Below are 17,913 nucleotides of genomic sequence, written 5' to 3'. Positions count from 1 at the left end.
TTATATGCTATTACGATATAACGTATAACGTTATATGCTATTATGATATATCCAATAACGTTATATAGTATTACGATATAACGTATAACGTTATATGCTATTGCGATATAACGTATAACGTTATATACTATTACGATAAAGCGTATAACGTTATATACTACTATGATATAACGTATAACGTTATATAGTATTACGATATAACGTATAACGTTATATGCTATTACGATATAACGTATAACGTTATATGCTATTACGATATAACGTATAACGTTATATAGTATTACGATATAACGTATAACGTTATAAAGTATTACGATATAACATATAACGTTATATACTATTACGATATAACGTATAACGTTATATGCTATTACGATATAACGTATAACGTTATATGCTATTACGATATAACGTATAACGTTATATAGTATTACGTTACAACGTATAACGTTATATACTATTACGATATAACGTATAGCGTTATATGTTATTGCGATATAACATATAACGTTATATACTATTACGATATAACGTATAACGTTATATAGTATTACGATATAACATATAACGTTATATACTATTACGATATAACGTATAACGTTATATGCTATTATGATATAGCTGATAACGTTATATAGTATTACGATATAACGTGTAACGTTATATACTATTACGATATAACATATAACGTTATATACTATTACGATATAACGTATAACGTTATATACTATTACGATATAACGTATAACGTTATATAGTATTACGATATAACGTATAACGTTATATGCTACTAAGATATAACGTATAACGTTATATAGTATTACGATATAACGTATAACGTTATATGCTATTACGATATAACGTATAACGTTATATGCTATTACGATATAACGTATAACGTTATATGCTATTACGATATAACGTATATCGTTATATGCTATTACGATATAACATATAACGTTATATACTATTACGATATAACGTATAACGTTATATAGTATTACGATATAACGTATAACGTTATATACTATTACGATATAACGTATAACGTTATATAATACTATGATATAACGTATAACGTTATATAGTATTACGATATAACGTATAACGTTATATGCTATTACGATATAACGTATAACGTTATATGCTATTACGATATAACGTATAGCGTTATATACTATTACGATATAACGTATAGCGTTATATACTATTACGATATAACGTATAGCGTTATATAGTATTACGATATAACATATAACGTTATATACTAGTACGATATAACGTATAACGTTATATACTATTACGATATAACGTATAACGTTATATACTATTACGATATAACGTATAACGTTATATGCTATTACCATATAACATATAACGTTATATACTATTACGATATAACGTATAACGTTATATGCTATTATGATATAGCTAATAACTTTATATAGTATTACGATATAACCTTTAACGTTATATACTATTACGATATAACGTATAACGTTATATACTATTACGATATAACGTATAGCGTTATATGTTATTACGATATAACATATAACGTTATATACTATTACGATATAACGTATAACGTTATATAGTATTACGATATAACATATAACGTTATATAGTATTACGATATAACCTTTAACGTTATATACTATTACGATATAACGTATAACGTTATATGCTATTACGATATAACGTATAACGTTATATGCTATTACGATATAACGTATAACGTTATATGCTATTACGATATAACGTATAACGTTATATGCTATTACGATATATACAGTAACGTTATATGCTATTACGATATAACGTATAACGTTATATAGTATTACGATATAACGTATAACGTTATATGCTATTACGATATAACGTATAACGTTATATGCTATTACGATATAACGTATAACGTTATATGCTATTACGATATAACGTATAACGTTATATGCTACTACGATATAACGTATAACGTTATATGCTATTACGATATAACGTATAACGTTATATACTATTACGATATAACGTATAACGTTATATAGTATTACGATATAACGTATAACGTTATATGCTACTAAGATATAACGTATAACGTTATATAGTATTACGATATAACGTATAACGTTATATGCTATTACGATATAACATATAACGTTATATACTATTACGATATAACGTATAACGTTATATAGTATTACGATATAACGTATAACGTTATATACTACTACGATATAACGTATAACGTTATATACTATTACGATATAACGTATAACGTTATATACTACTAGGATATAACGTATAACGTTATATACTATTACGATATAACGTATAACGTTATATGCTATTACGATATAACGTATAACGTTATATGCTATTACGATATAACGTATAACGTTATATGCTATTACGATATAACGTATAACGTTATATGCTATTAAGATATAACATATAACGTTATATGCTATTACGATATAACGTATAACGTTATATACTACTAGGATATAACGTATAACGTTATATACTATTACGATGTAACGTATAACGTTATATGCTACTACGATATAACGTATAACGTTATATGCTATTACGATATAACATATAACGTTATATACTATTACGATATAACGTATAACGTTATATAGTATTACGATATAACGTATAACGTTATATACTACTACGATATAACGTATAACGTTATATACTATTACGATATAACGTATAACGTTATATACTACTAGGATATAACGTATAACGTTATATACTATTACGATATAACGTATAACGTTATATGCTATTACGATATAACGTATAACGTTATATGCTATTACGATATAACGTATAACGTTATATGCTATTACGATATAACGTATAACGTTATATGCTATTACGATATAACATATAACGTTATATGCTATTACGATATAACGTATAACGTTATATGCTATTACGATATAACGTATAACGTTATATGCTACTACGATATAACGTATAACGTTATATGCTATTACGATATAACGTATAACGTTATATGCTATTACGATATAACGTATAACGTTATATGCTATTACGATATAACGTATAACGTTATATGCTATTACGATATAACATATAACGTTATATGCTATTACGATATAACGTATAACGTTATATGCTATTACGATATAACGTATAACGTTATATACTATTACGATATAACGTATAACGTTATATACTACTATGATATAACGTATAACGTTATATACTATTACGATATAACGTATAACGTTATATGCTATTACGATATAACGTATAACGTTATATGCTATTACGATATAACGTATAACGTTATATGCTATTACGATATAACGTATAACGTTATATGCTATTACGATATAACATATAACGTTATATACTATTACGATATAACGTATAACGTTATATACTATTACGATATAACGTATAACGTTATATAATACTATGATATAACGTATAACGTTATATATTATTACGATATAACATATAACGTTATATGCTATTACGATATAACGTATAACGTTATATGCTATTACGATATAACGTATAACGTTATATACTATTACGATATAACGTATAACGTTATATAGTATTACGATATAACGTATAACGTTATATACTACTACGATATAACGTATAACGTTATATACTATTACGATATAACGTATAACGTTATATACTACTAGGATATAACGTATAACGTTATATACTATTACGATATAACGTATAACGTTATATACTACTATGATATAACGTATAACGTTATATAGTATTACGATATAACGTATAACGTTATATGCTATTACGATATAACGTATAACGTTATATACTACTATGATATAACGTATAACGCTATATAGTATTACGATATAACGTATAACGTTATATGCTATTACGATATAACGTATAACGTTATATACTACTATGATATAACGTATAACGTTATATAGTATTACGATATAACGTATAACGTTATATGCTATTACGATATAACGTATAACGTTATATCCTATTACGATATAGCGTATAACGTTATATAGTATTACGATATAACATATAACGTTATATAGTATTACGATATAACGTATATCGTTATATACTATTACGATATAACATATAACGTTATATAGTATTACGATATAACATATAACGTTATATACTATTACGATATAACGTATAACGTTATATAGTATTACGATATAACATATAACGTTATATACTATTACGATATAACGTATAACGTTATATGCTATTATGATATAGCTGATAACGTTATATAGTATTACGATATAACGTATAACGTTATATGCTATTACGATATAACGTATAACGTTATATAGTATTACGATATAACGTATAACGTTATATACTATTACGATAAAGCGTATAACGTTATATACTATTACGATATAACGTATAACGTTATATAGTATTACGATATAACGTATAACGTTATATACTACTACGATATAACGTATAACGTTATATACTATTACGATATAACGTATAACGTTATATACTACTATGATATAACGTATAACGTTATATAGTATTACGATATAACGTATAACGTTATATGCTATTACGATATAACGTATAACGTTATATGCTATTACGATATAACGTATAACGTTATATAGTATTACGATATAACGTATAACGTTATATGCTATTACGATATAACGTATAACGTTATATACTACTATGATATAACGTATAACGTTATATAGTATTACGATATAACGTATAACGTTATATGCTATTACGATATAACGTATAACGTTATATACTACTATGATATAACGTATAACGTTATATAGTATTACGACATAACGTATAACGTTATATGCTATTACGATATAACGTATAACGTTATGTACTATTACGATATAACGTATAACGTTATATGCTGTTGTGATATAGCTAATAACGTTATATAGTATTACGATATAACGTATAACGTTATATGCTATTACGATATAACATATAACGTTATATAGTATTACGATATAACGTATAACGTTATATGCTATTACGATATAACATATAACGTTATGTACTATTACGATATAACGTATAACGTTATATGCTATTGTGATATAGCTAATAACGTTAAATAGTATTACGATATAACGTATAACGTTATATGCTATTACGATATAACGTATAACGTTATATACTATTACGATATAACGTATAACGTTATATAGTATTACGATATAACATATAACGTTATATACTATTACGATATAACATATAACGTTATATACTATTACGATATACCGTATAACGTTATATACTACTATGATATAACGTATAACGTTATATACTATTACGATATAACGTATAACGTTATATGCTATTACGATATAACGTATAACGTTATATGCTATTACGATATAACGTATAACGTTATATACTATTACGATATAACGTATAACGTTATATACTACTATGATATAACGTATAACGTTATATACTATTACGATATAACGTATAACGTTATATGCTATTACGATATAACGTATAACGTTATATGCTATTACGATATAATGTATAACGTTATATACTATTACGATATAACGTATAACGTTATATGCTATTACGATATAACATATAACGTTATATACTATTACGATATAACGTATAACGTTATATACTACTATGATATAACGTATAACGTTATATACTATTACGATATAACGTATAACGTTATATGCTATTACGATATAACGTATAACGTTATATGCTATTACGATATAACGTATAGCGTTATATGTTATTACGATATAACATGTAACGTTATATACTATTACGATATAACGTATAACGTTATATAGTATTACGATATAACGTATAACGTTATATAGTATTACGATATAACGTATAACGTTATATGCTATTACGATATAACGTATATCGTTATATCCTATTACGATATAGCGTATAACGTTATATAGTATTACGATATAACATATAACGTTATATAGTATTACGATATAACGTATATCGTTATATACTATTACGATATAACATATAACGTTATATAGTATTACGATATAACATATAACGTTATATACTATTACGATATAACGTATAACGTTATATAGTATTACGATATAACGTATAACGTTATATAGTATTACGATATAACGTATAACGTTATATACTATTACGATATAACGTATAGCGTTATATGTTATTACGATATAACATATAACGTTATATACTATTACGATATAACGTATAACGTTATATAGTATTACGATATAACATATAACGTTATATACTATTTCGATATAACGTATAACGTTATATGCTATTATGATATAGCTAATAACGTTATATAGTATTACGATATAACCTTTAACGTTATATACTATTACGATATAACGTATAACGTTATATGCTATTACGATATAACGTATAACGTTATATGCTATTACGATATAACGTATAACGTTATATGCTATTACGATATAACGTATAACGTTATATGCTATTATGATATATCCAATAACGTTATATAGTATTACGATATAACGTATAACGTTATATGCTATTGCGATATAACGTATAACGTTATATACTATTACGATAAAGCGTATAACGTTATATACTACTATGATATAACGTATAACGTTATATAGTATTACGATATAACGTATAACGTTATATGCTATTACGATATAACGTATAACGTTATATGCTATTACGATATAACGTATAACGTTATATAGTATTACGATATAATGTATAACGTTATAAAGTATTACGATATAACATATAACGTTATATACTATTACGATATAACGTATAACGTTATATGCTATTACGATATAACGTATAACGTTATATGCTATTACGATATAACGTATAGCGTTATATGTTATTGCGATATAACATATAACGTTATATACTATTACGATATAACGTATAACGTTATATAGTATTACGATATAACATATAACGTTATATACTATTACGATATAACGTATAACGTTATATGCTATTATGATATAGCTGATAACGTTATATAGTATTACGATATAACGTGTAACGTTATATACTATTACGATATAACATATAACGTTATATACTATTACGATATAACGTATAACGTTATATACTATTACGATATAACGTATAACGTTATATAGTATTACGATATAACGTATAACGTTATATGCTACTAAGATATAACGTATAACGTTATATAGTATTACGGTATAACGTATAACGTTATATGCTATTACGATATAACGTATAACGTTATGTACTATTACAATATAACGTATAACGTTATATACTATTACGATATAACGTATAACGTTATATCCTATTACGATATAGCGTATAACGTTATATAGTATTACGATATAACATATAACGTTATATAGTATTACGATATAACGTATATCGTTATATACTATTACGATATAACATATAACGTTATATAGTATTACGATATAACATATAACGTTATATACTATTACGATATAACGTATAACGTTATATAGTATTACGATATAACGTATAACGTTATATGCTATTACGATATAACGTATAACGTTATATAGTATTACGATATAACGTATAACGTTATATACTATTACGATATAACGTATAGCGTTATATGTTATTACGATATAACATATAACGTTATATACTATTACGGTATAACGTATAACGTTATATATTATTACGATATAACATATAACGTTATATACTATTTCGATATAACGTATAACGTTATATGCTATTATGATATAGCTAATAACGTTATATAGTATTACGATATAACCTTTAACGTTATATACTATTACGATATAACGTATAACGTTATATGCTATTACGATATAACGTATAACGTTATATGCTATTACGATATAACGTATAACGTTATATGCTATTACGATATAACGTATAACGTTATATGCTATTACGATATAACGTATAACGTTATATGCTATTAAGATATAACATATAACGTTATATGCTATTACGATATAACGTATAACGTTATATACTACTAGGATATAACGTATAACGTTATATACTATTACGATGTAACGTATAACGTTATATGCTACTACGATATAACGTATAACGTTATATGCTATTACGATATAACATATAACGTTATATACTATTACGATATAACGTATAACGTTATATACTATTACGATATAACGTATAACGTTATATACTACTAGGATATAACGTATAACGTTATATACTATTACGATATAACGTATAACGTTATATGCTATTACGATATAACGTATAACGTTATATGCTATTACGATATAACGTATAACGTTATATGCTGTTACGATATAACGTATAACGTTATATGCTATTACGATATAACGTATAACGTTATATGCTATTACGATATAACGTATAACGTTATATGCTATTACGATATAACATATAACGTTATATACTATTACGATATAACGTATAACGTTATATACTATTACGATATAACGTATAACGTTATATAATACTATGATATAACGTATAACGTTATATATTATTACGATATAACATATAACGTTATATGCTATTACGATATAACGTATAACGTTATATGCTATTACGATATAACGTATAACGTTATATACTATTACGATATAACGTATAACGTTATATAGTATTACGATATAACGTATAACGTTATATACTACTACGATATAACGTATAACGTTATATACTATTACGATATAACGTATAACGTTATATACTACTAGGATATAACGTATAACGTTATATACTATTACGATATAACGTATAACGTTATATGCTATTACGATATAACGTATAACGTTATATGCTATTACGATATAACGTATAACGTTATATGCTATTACGATATAACGTATAACGTTATATGCTATTGCGATATAACGTATAACGTTATATACTACTATGATATAACGTATAACGTTATATAGTATTACGATATAACGTATAACGTTATATGCTATTACGATATAACGTATAACGTTATATACTACTATGATATAACGTATAACGCTATATAGTATTACGATATAACGTATAACGTTATATGCTATTACGATATAACGTATAACGTTATATACTACTATGATATAACGTATAACGTTATATAGTATTACGATATAACGTATAACGTTATATGCTATTACGATATAACGTATAACGTTATATCCTATTACGATATAGCGTATAACGTTATATAGTATTACGATATAACATATAACGTTATATAGTATTACGATATAACGTATATCGTTATATACTATTACGATATAACATATAACGTTATATAGTATTACGATATAACATATAACGTTATATACTATTACGATATAACGTATAACGTTATATAGTATTACGATATAACATATAACGTTATATACTATTACGATATAACGTATAACGTTATATGCTATTATGATATAGCTGATAACGTTATATAGCATTACGATATAACGTATAACGTTATATGCTATTACGATATAACGTATAACGTTATATAGTATTACGATATAACGTATAACGTTATATACTATTACGATAAAGCGTATAACGTTATATACTATTACGATATAACGTATAACGTTATATAGTATTACGATATAACGTATAACGTTATATACTACTACGATATAACGTATAACGTTATATACTATTACGATATAACGTATAACGTTATATACTACTATGATATAACGTATAACGTTATATAGTATTACGATATAACGTATAACGTTATATGCTATTACGATATAACGTATAACGTTATATGCTATTACGATATAACGTATAACGTTATATAGTATTACGATATAACGTATAACGTTATATGCTATTACGATATAACGTATAACGTTATATACTACTATGATATAACGTATAACGTTATATAGTATTACGATATAACGTATAACGTTATATGCTATTACGATATAACGTATAACGTTATATACTACTATGATATAACGTATAACGTTATATAGTATTACGATATAACGTATAACGTTATATGCTATTACGATATAACGTATAACGTTATGTACTATTACGATATAACGTATAACGTTATATGCTGTTGTGATATAGCTAATAACGTTATATAGTATTACGATATAACGTATAACGTTATATGCTATTACGATATAACATATAACGTTATATAGTATTACGATATAACGTATAACGTTATATGCTATTACGATATAACATATAACGTTATGTACTATTACGATATAACGTATAACGTTATATGCTATTGTGATATAGCTAATAACGTTAAATAGTATTACGATATAACGTATAACGTTATATGCTATTACGATATAACGTATAACGTTATATACTATTACGATATAACGTATAACGTTATATAGTATTACGATATAACATATAACGTTATATACTATTACGATATAACATATAACGTTATATACTATTACGATATACCGTATAACGTTATATACTACTATGATATAACGTATAACGTTATATACTATTACGATATAACGTATAACGTTATATGCTATTACGATATAACGTATAACGTTATATGCTATTACGATATAACGTATAACGTTATATACTATTACGATATAACGTATAACGTTATATACTACTATGATATAACGTATAACGTTATATACTATTACGATATAACGTATAACGTTATATGCTATTACGATATAACGTATAACGTTATATGCTAGTACGATATAACGTATAACGTTATATACTATTACGATATAACGTATAACGTTATATGCTATTACGATATAACATATAACGTTATATACTATTACGATATAACGTATAACGTTATATACTACTATGATATAACGTATAACGTTATATACTATTACGATATAACGTATAACGTTATATGCTATTACGATATAACGTATAACGTTATATGCTATTACGATATAACGTATAGCGTTATATGTTATTACGATATAACATGTAACGTTATATACTATTACGATATAACGTATAACGTTATATAGTATTACGATATAACGTATAACGTTATATAGTATTACGATATAACGTATAACGTTATATGCTATTACGATATAACGTATATCGTTATATCCTATTACGATATAGCGTATAACGTTATATAGTATTACGATATAACATATAACGTTATATAGTATTACGATATAACGTATATCGTTATATACTATTACGATATAACATATAACGTTATATAGTATTACGATATAACATATAACGTTATATACTATTACGATATAACGTATAACGTTATATCGTATTACGATATAACGTTATACGTTATATCGTAATAGTATATAACGTATAACGTTATATACTATTACGATATAACGTATAGCGTTATATGTTATTACGATATAACATATAACGTTATATACTATTACGATATAACGTATAACGTTATATAGTATTACGATATAACATATAACGTTATATACTATTTCGATATAACGTATAACGTTATATGCTATTATGATATAGCTAATAACGTTATATAGTATTACGATATAACCTTTAACGTTATATACTATTACGATATAACGTATAACGTTATATGCTATTACGATATAACGTATAACGTTATATGCTATTACGATATAACGTATAACGTTATATGCTATTACGATATAACGTATAACGTTATATGCTATTATGATATATCCAATAACGTTATATAGTATTACGATATAACGTATAACGTTATATGCTATTGCGATATAACGTATAACGTTATATACTATTACGATATAACGTATAACGTTATATGCTATTACGATATAACGTATAACGTTATATGCTATTACGATATAACGTATAACGTTATATAGTATTACGTTATAACGTATAACGTTATATACTATTCCGATATAACGTATAGCGTTATATGTTATTGCGATATAACATATAACGTTATATACTATTACGATATAACGTATAACGTTATATAGTATTACGATATAACATATAACGTTATATACTATTACGATATAACGTATAACGTTATATGCTATTACGATATAACGTATAACGTTATATGCTATTACGATATAACGTATAACGTTATATGCTATTGCGATATAACGTATAACGTTATATACTACTATGATATAACGTATAACGTTATATAGTATTACGATATAACGTATAACGTTATATGCTATTACGATATAACGTATAACGTTATATACTACTATGATATAACGTATAACGCTATATAGTATTACGATATAACGTATAACGTTATATGCTATTACGATATAACGTATAACGTTATATACTACTATGATATAACGTATAACGTTATATAGTATTACGATATAACGTATAACGTTATATGCTATTACGATATAACGTATAACGTTATATCCTATTACGATATAGCGTATAACGTTATATAGTATTACGATATAACATATAACGTTATATAGTATTACGATATAACGTATATCGTTATATACTATTACGATATAACATATAACGTTATATAGTATTACGATATAACATATAACGTTATATACTATTACGATATAACGTATAACGTTATATAGTATTACGATATAACATATAACGTTATATACTATTACGATATAACGTATAACGTTATATGCTATTATGATATAGCTGATAACGTTATATAGCATTACGATATAACGTATAACGTTATATGCTATTACGATATAACGTATAACGTTATATAGTATTACGATATAACGTATAACGTTATATACTATTACGATAAAGCGTATAACGTTATATACTATTACGATATAACGTATAACGTTATATAGTATTACGATATAACGTATAACGTTATATACTACTACGATATAACGTATAACGTTATATACTATTACGATATAACGTATAACGTTATATACTACTATGATATAACGTATAACGTTATATAGTATTACGATATAACGTATAACGTTATATGCTATTACGATATAACGTATAACGTTATATGCTATTACGATATAACGTATAACGTTATATAGTATTACGATATAACGTATAACGTTATATGCTATTACGATATAACGTATAACGTTATATACTACTATGATATAACGTATAACGTTATATAGTATTACGATATAACGTATAACGTTATATGCTATTACGATATAACGTATAACGTTATATACTACTATGATATAACGTATAACGTTATATAGTATTACGATATAACGTATAACGTTATATGCTATTACGATATAACGTATAACGTTATGTACTATTACGATATAACGTATAACGTTATATGCTGTTGTGATATAGCTAATAACGTTATATAGTATTACGATATAACGTATAACGTTATATGCTATTACGATATAACATATAACGTTATATAGTATTACGATATAACGTATAACGTTATATGCTATTACGATATAACATATAACGTTATGTACTATTACGATATAACGTATAACGTTATATGCTATTGTGATATAGCTAATAACGTTAAATAGTATTACGATATAACGTATAACGTTATATGCTATTACGATATAACGTATAACGTTATATACTATTACGATATAACGTATAACGTTATATAGTATTACGATATAACATATAACGTTATATACTATTACGATATAACATATAACGTTATATACTATTACGATATACCGTATAACGTTATATACTACTATGATATAACGTATAACGTTATATACTATTACGATATAACGTATAACGTTATATGCTATTACGATATAACGTATAACGTTATATGCTATTACGATATAACGTATAACGTTATATACTATTACGATATAACGTATAACGTTATATACTACTATGATATAACGTATAACGTTATATACTATTACGATATAACGTATAACGTTATATGCTATTACGATATAACGTATAACGTTATATGCTATTACGATATAACGTATAACGTTATATACTATTACGATATAACGTATAACGTTATATGCTATTACGATATAACATATAACGTTATATACTATTACGATATAACGTATAACGTTATATACTACTATGATATAACGTATAACGTTATATACTATTACGATATAACGTATAACGTTATATGCTATTACGATATAACGTATAACGTTATATGCTATTACGATATAACGTATAGCGTTATATGTTATTACGATATAACATGTAACGTTATATACTATTACGATATAACGTATAACGTTATATAGTATTACGATATAACGTATAACGTTATATAGTATTACGATATAACGTATAACGTTATATGCTATTACGATATAACGTATATCGTTATATCCTATTACGATATAGCGTATAACGTTATATAGTATTACGATATAACATATAACGTTATATAGTATTACGATATAACGTATAACGTTATATACTATTACGATATAACATATAACGTTATATAGTATTACGATATAACATATAACGTTATATACTATTACGATATAACGTATAACGTTATATAGTATTACGATATAACGTATAACGTTATATAGTATTACGATATAACGTATAACGTTATATACTATTACGATATAACGTATAGCGTTATATGTTATTACGATATAACATATAACGTTATATACTATTACGATATAACGTATAACGTTATATAGTATTACGATATAACATATAACGTTATATACTATTTCGATATAACGTATAACGTTATATGCTATTATGATATAGCTAATAACGTTATATAGTATTACGATATAACCTTTAACGTTATATACTATTACGATATAACGTATAACGTTATATGCTATTACGATATAACGTATAACGTTATATGCTATTACGATATAACGTATAACGTTATATGCTATTACGATATAACGTATAACGTTATATGCTATTATGATATATCCAATAACGTTATATAGTATTACGATATAACGTATAACGTTATATGCTATTGCGATATAACGTATAACGTTATATACTATTACGATATAACGTATAACGTTATATGCTATTACGATATAACGTATAACGTTATATGCTATTACGATATAACGTATAACGTTATATAGTATTACGTTATAACGTATAACGTTATATACTATTCCGATATAACGTATAGCGTTATATGTTATTGCGATATAACATATAACGTTATATACTATTACGATATAACGTATAACGTTATATAGTATTACGATATAACATATAACGTTATATACTATTACGATATAACGTATAACGTTATATAGTATTACGATATAACGTATAACGTTATATGCTACTAAGATATAACGTATAACGTTATATAGTATTACGGTATAACGTATAACGTTATATGCTATTACGATATAACGTATAACGTTATGTACTATTACGATATAACGTATAACGTTATATACTATTACGATATAACGTATAACGTTATATCCTATTACGATATAGCGTATAACGTTATATAGTATTACGATATAACATATAACGTTATATAGTATTACGATATAACGTATATCGTTATATACTATTACGATATAACATATAACGTTATATAGTATTACGATATAACATATAACGTTATATACTATTACGATATAACGTATAACGTTATATAGTATTACGATATAACGTATAACGTTATATGCTATTACGATATAACGTATAACGTTATATAGTATTACGATATAACGTATAACGTTATATACTATTACGATATAACGTATAGCGTTATATGTTATTACGATATAACATATAACGTTATATACTATTACGATATAACGTATAACGATATATATTATTACGATATAACATATAACGTTATATACTATTTCGATATAACGTATAACGTTATATGCTATTATGATATAGCTAATAACGTTATATAGTATTACGATATAACCTTTAACGTTATATACTATTACGATATAACGTATAACGTTATATGCTATTACGATATAACGTATAACGTTATATGCTATTACGATATAACGTATAACGTTATATGCTATTACGATATAACGTATAACGTTATATGCTATTACGATATAACGTATAACGTTATATGCTATTATGATATAACGTATAACGTTATATAGTATTACGATATAACGTATAACGTTATAAAGTATTACGATATAACATATAACGTTATATACTATTACGATATAACGTATAACGTTATATGCTATTACGATATAACGTATAACGTTATATGCTATTACGATATAACGTATAACGTTATATGCTATTACGATATAACGTATAACGTTATATAGTATTACGATATAACGTATAACGTTATAAAGTATTACGATATAACATATAACGTTATATACTATTACGATATAACGTATAACGTTATATGCTATTACGATATAACGTATAACGTTATATGCTATTACGATATAACGTATAACGTTATATAGTATTACGTTATAACGTATAACGTTATATACTATTCCGATATAACGTATAGCGTTATATGTTATTGCGATATAACATATAACGTTATATACTATTACGATATAACGTATAACGTTATATAGTATTACGATATAACATATAACGTTATATACTATTACGATATAACGTATAACGTTATATGCTATTATGATATAGCTGATAACGTTATATAGTATTACGATATAACGTGTAACGTTATATACTATTACGATATAACATATAACGTTATATACTATTACGATATAACGTATAACGTTATATACTATTACGATATAACGTATAACGTTATATAGTATTACGATATAACGTATAACGTTATATGCTACTAAGATATAACGTATAACGTTATATAGTATTACGGTATAACGTATAACGTTATATGCTATTACGATATAACGTATAACGTTATGTACTATTACGATATAACGTATAACGTTATATACTATTACGATATAACGTATAACGTTATATCCTATTACGATATAGCGTATAACGTTATATAGTATTACGATATAACATATAACGTTATATAGTATTACGATATAACGTATATCGTTATATACTATTACGATATAACATATAACGTTATATAGTATTACGATATAACATATAACGTTATATACTATTACGATATAACGTATAACGTTATATAGTATTACGATATAACGTATAACGTTATATGCTACTAAGATATAACGTATAACGTTATATGCTATTACGATATAACGTATAACGTTATATGCTATTACGATATAACGTATAACGTTATATGCTATTACGATATAACATATAACGTTATATGCTATTACGATATAACGTATAACGTTATATGCTATTACGATATAACGTATAACGTTATATACTATTACGATATAACGTATAACGTTATATACTACTATGATATAACGTATAACGTTATATACTATTACGATATAACGTATAACGTTATATGCTATTACGATATAACGTATAACGTTATATGCTATTACGATATAACGTATAACGTTATATGCTATTACGATATAACGTATAACGTTATATGCTATTACGATATAACATATAACGTTATATACTATTACGATATAACGTATAACGTTATATACTATTACGATATAACGTATAACGTTATATAATACTATGATATAACGTATAACGTTATATAGTATTACGATATAACGTATAACGTTATATGCTATTACGATATAACGTATAACGTTATATGCTATTACGATATAACGTATAACGTTATATGCTATTACGATATAACGTATAACGTTATATGCTACTACGATATAACGTATAACGTTATATGCTATTACGATATAACGTATAACGTTATATACTATTACGATATAACGTATAACGTTATATAGTATTACGATATAACGTATAACGTTATATGCTACTAAGATATAACGTATAACGTTA

Source organism: Bombus terrestris, chromosome 10, assembly GCF_910591885.1.
Source record: "Bombus terrestris chromosome 10, iyBomTerr1.2, whole genome shotgun sequence".
Lineage (NCBI taxonomy): Eukaryota > Metazoa > Arthropoda > Insecta > Hymenoptera > Apidae > Bombus > Bombus terrestris.
Note: the sequence above shows the minus strand (reverse complement) of the source record.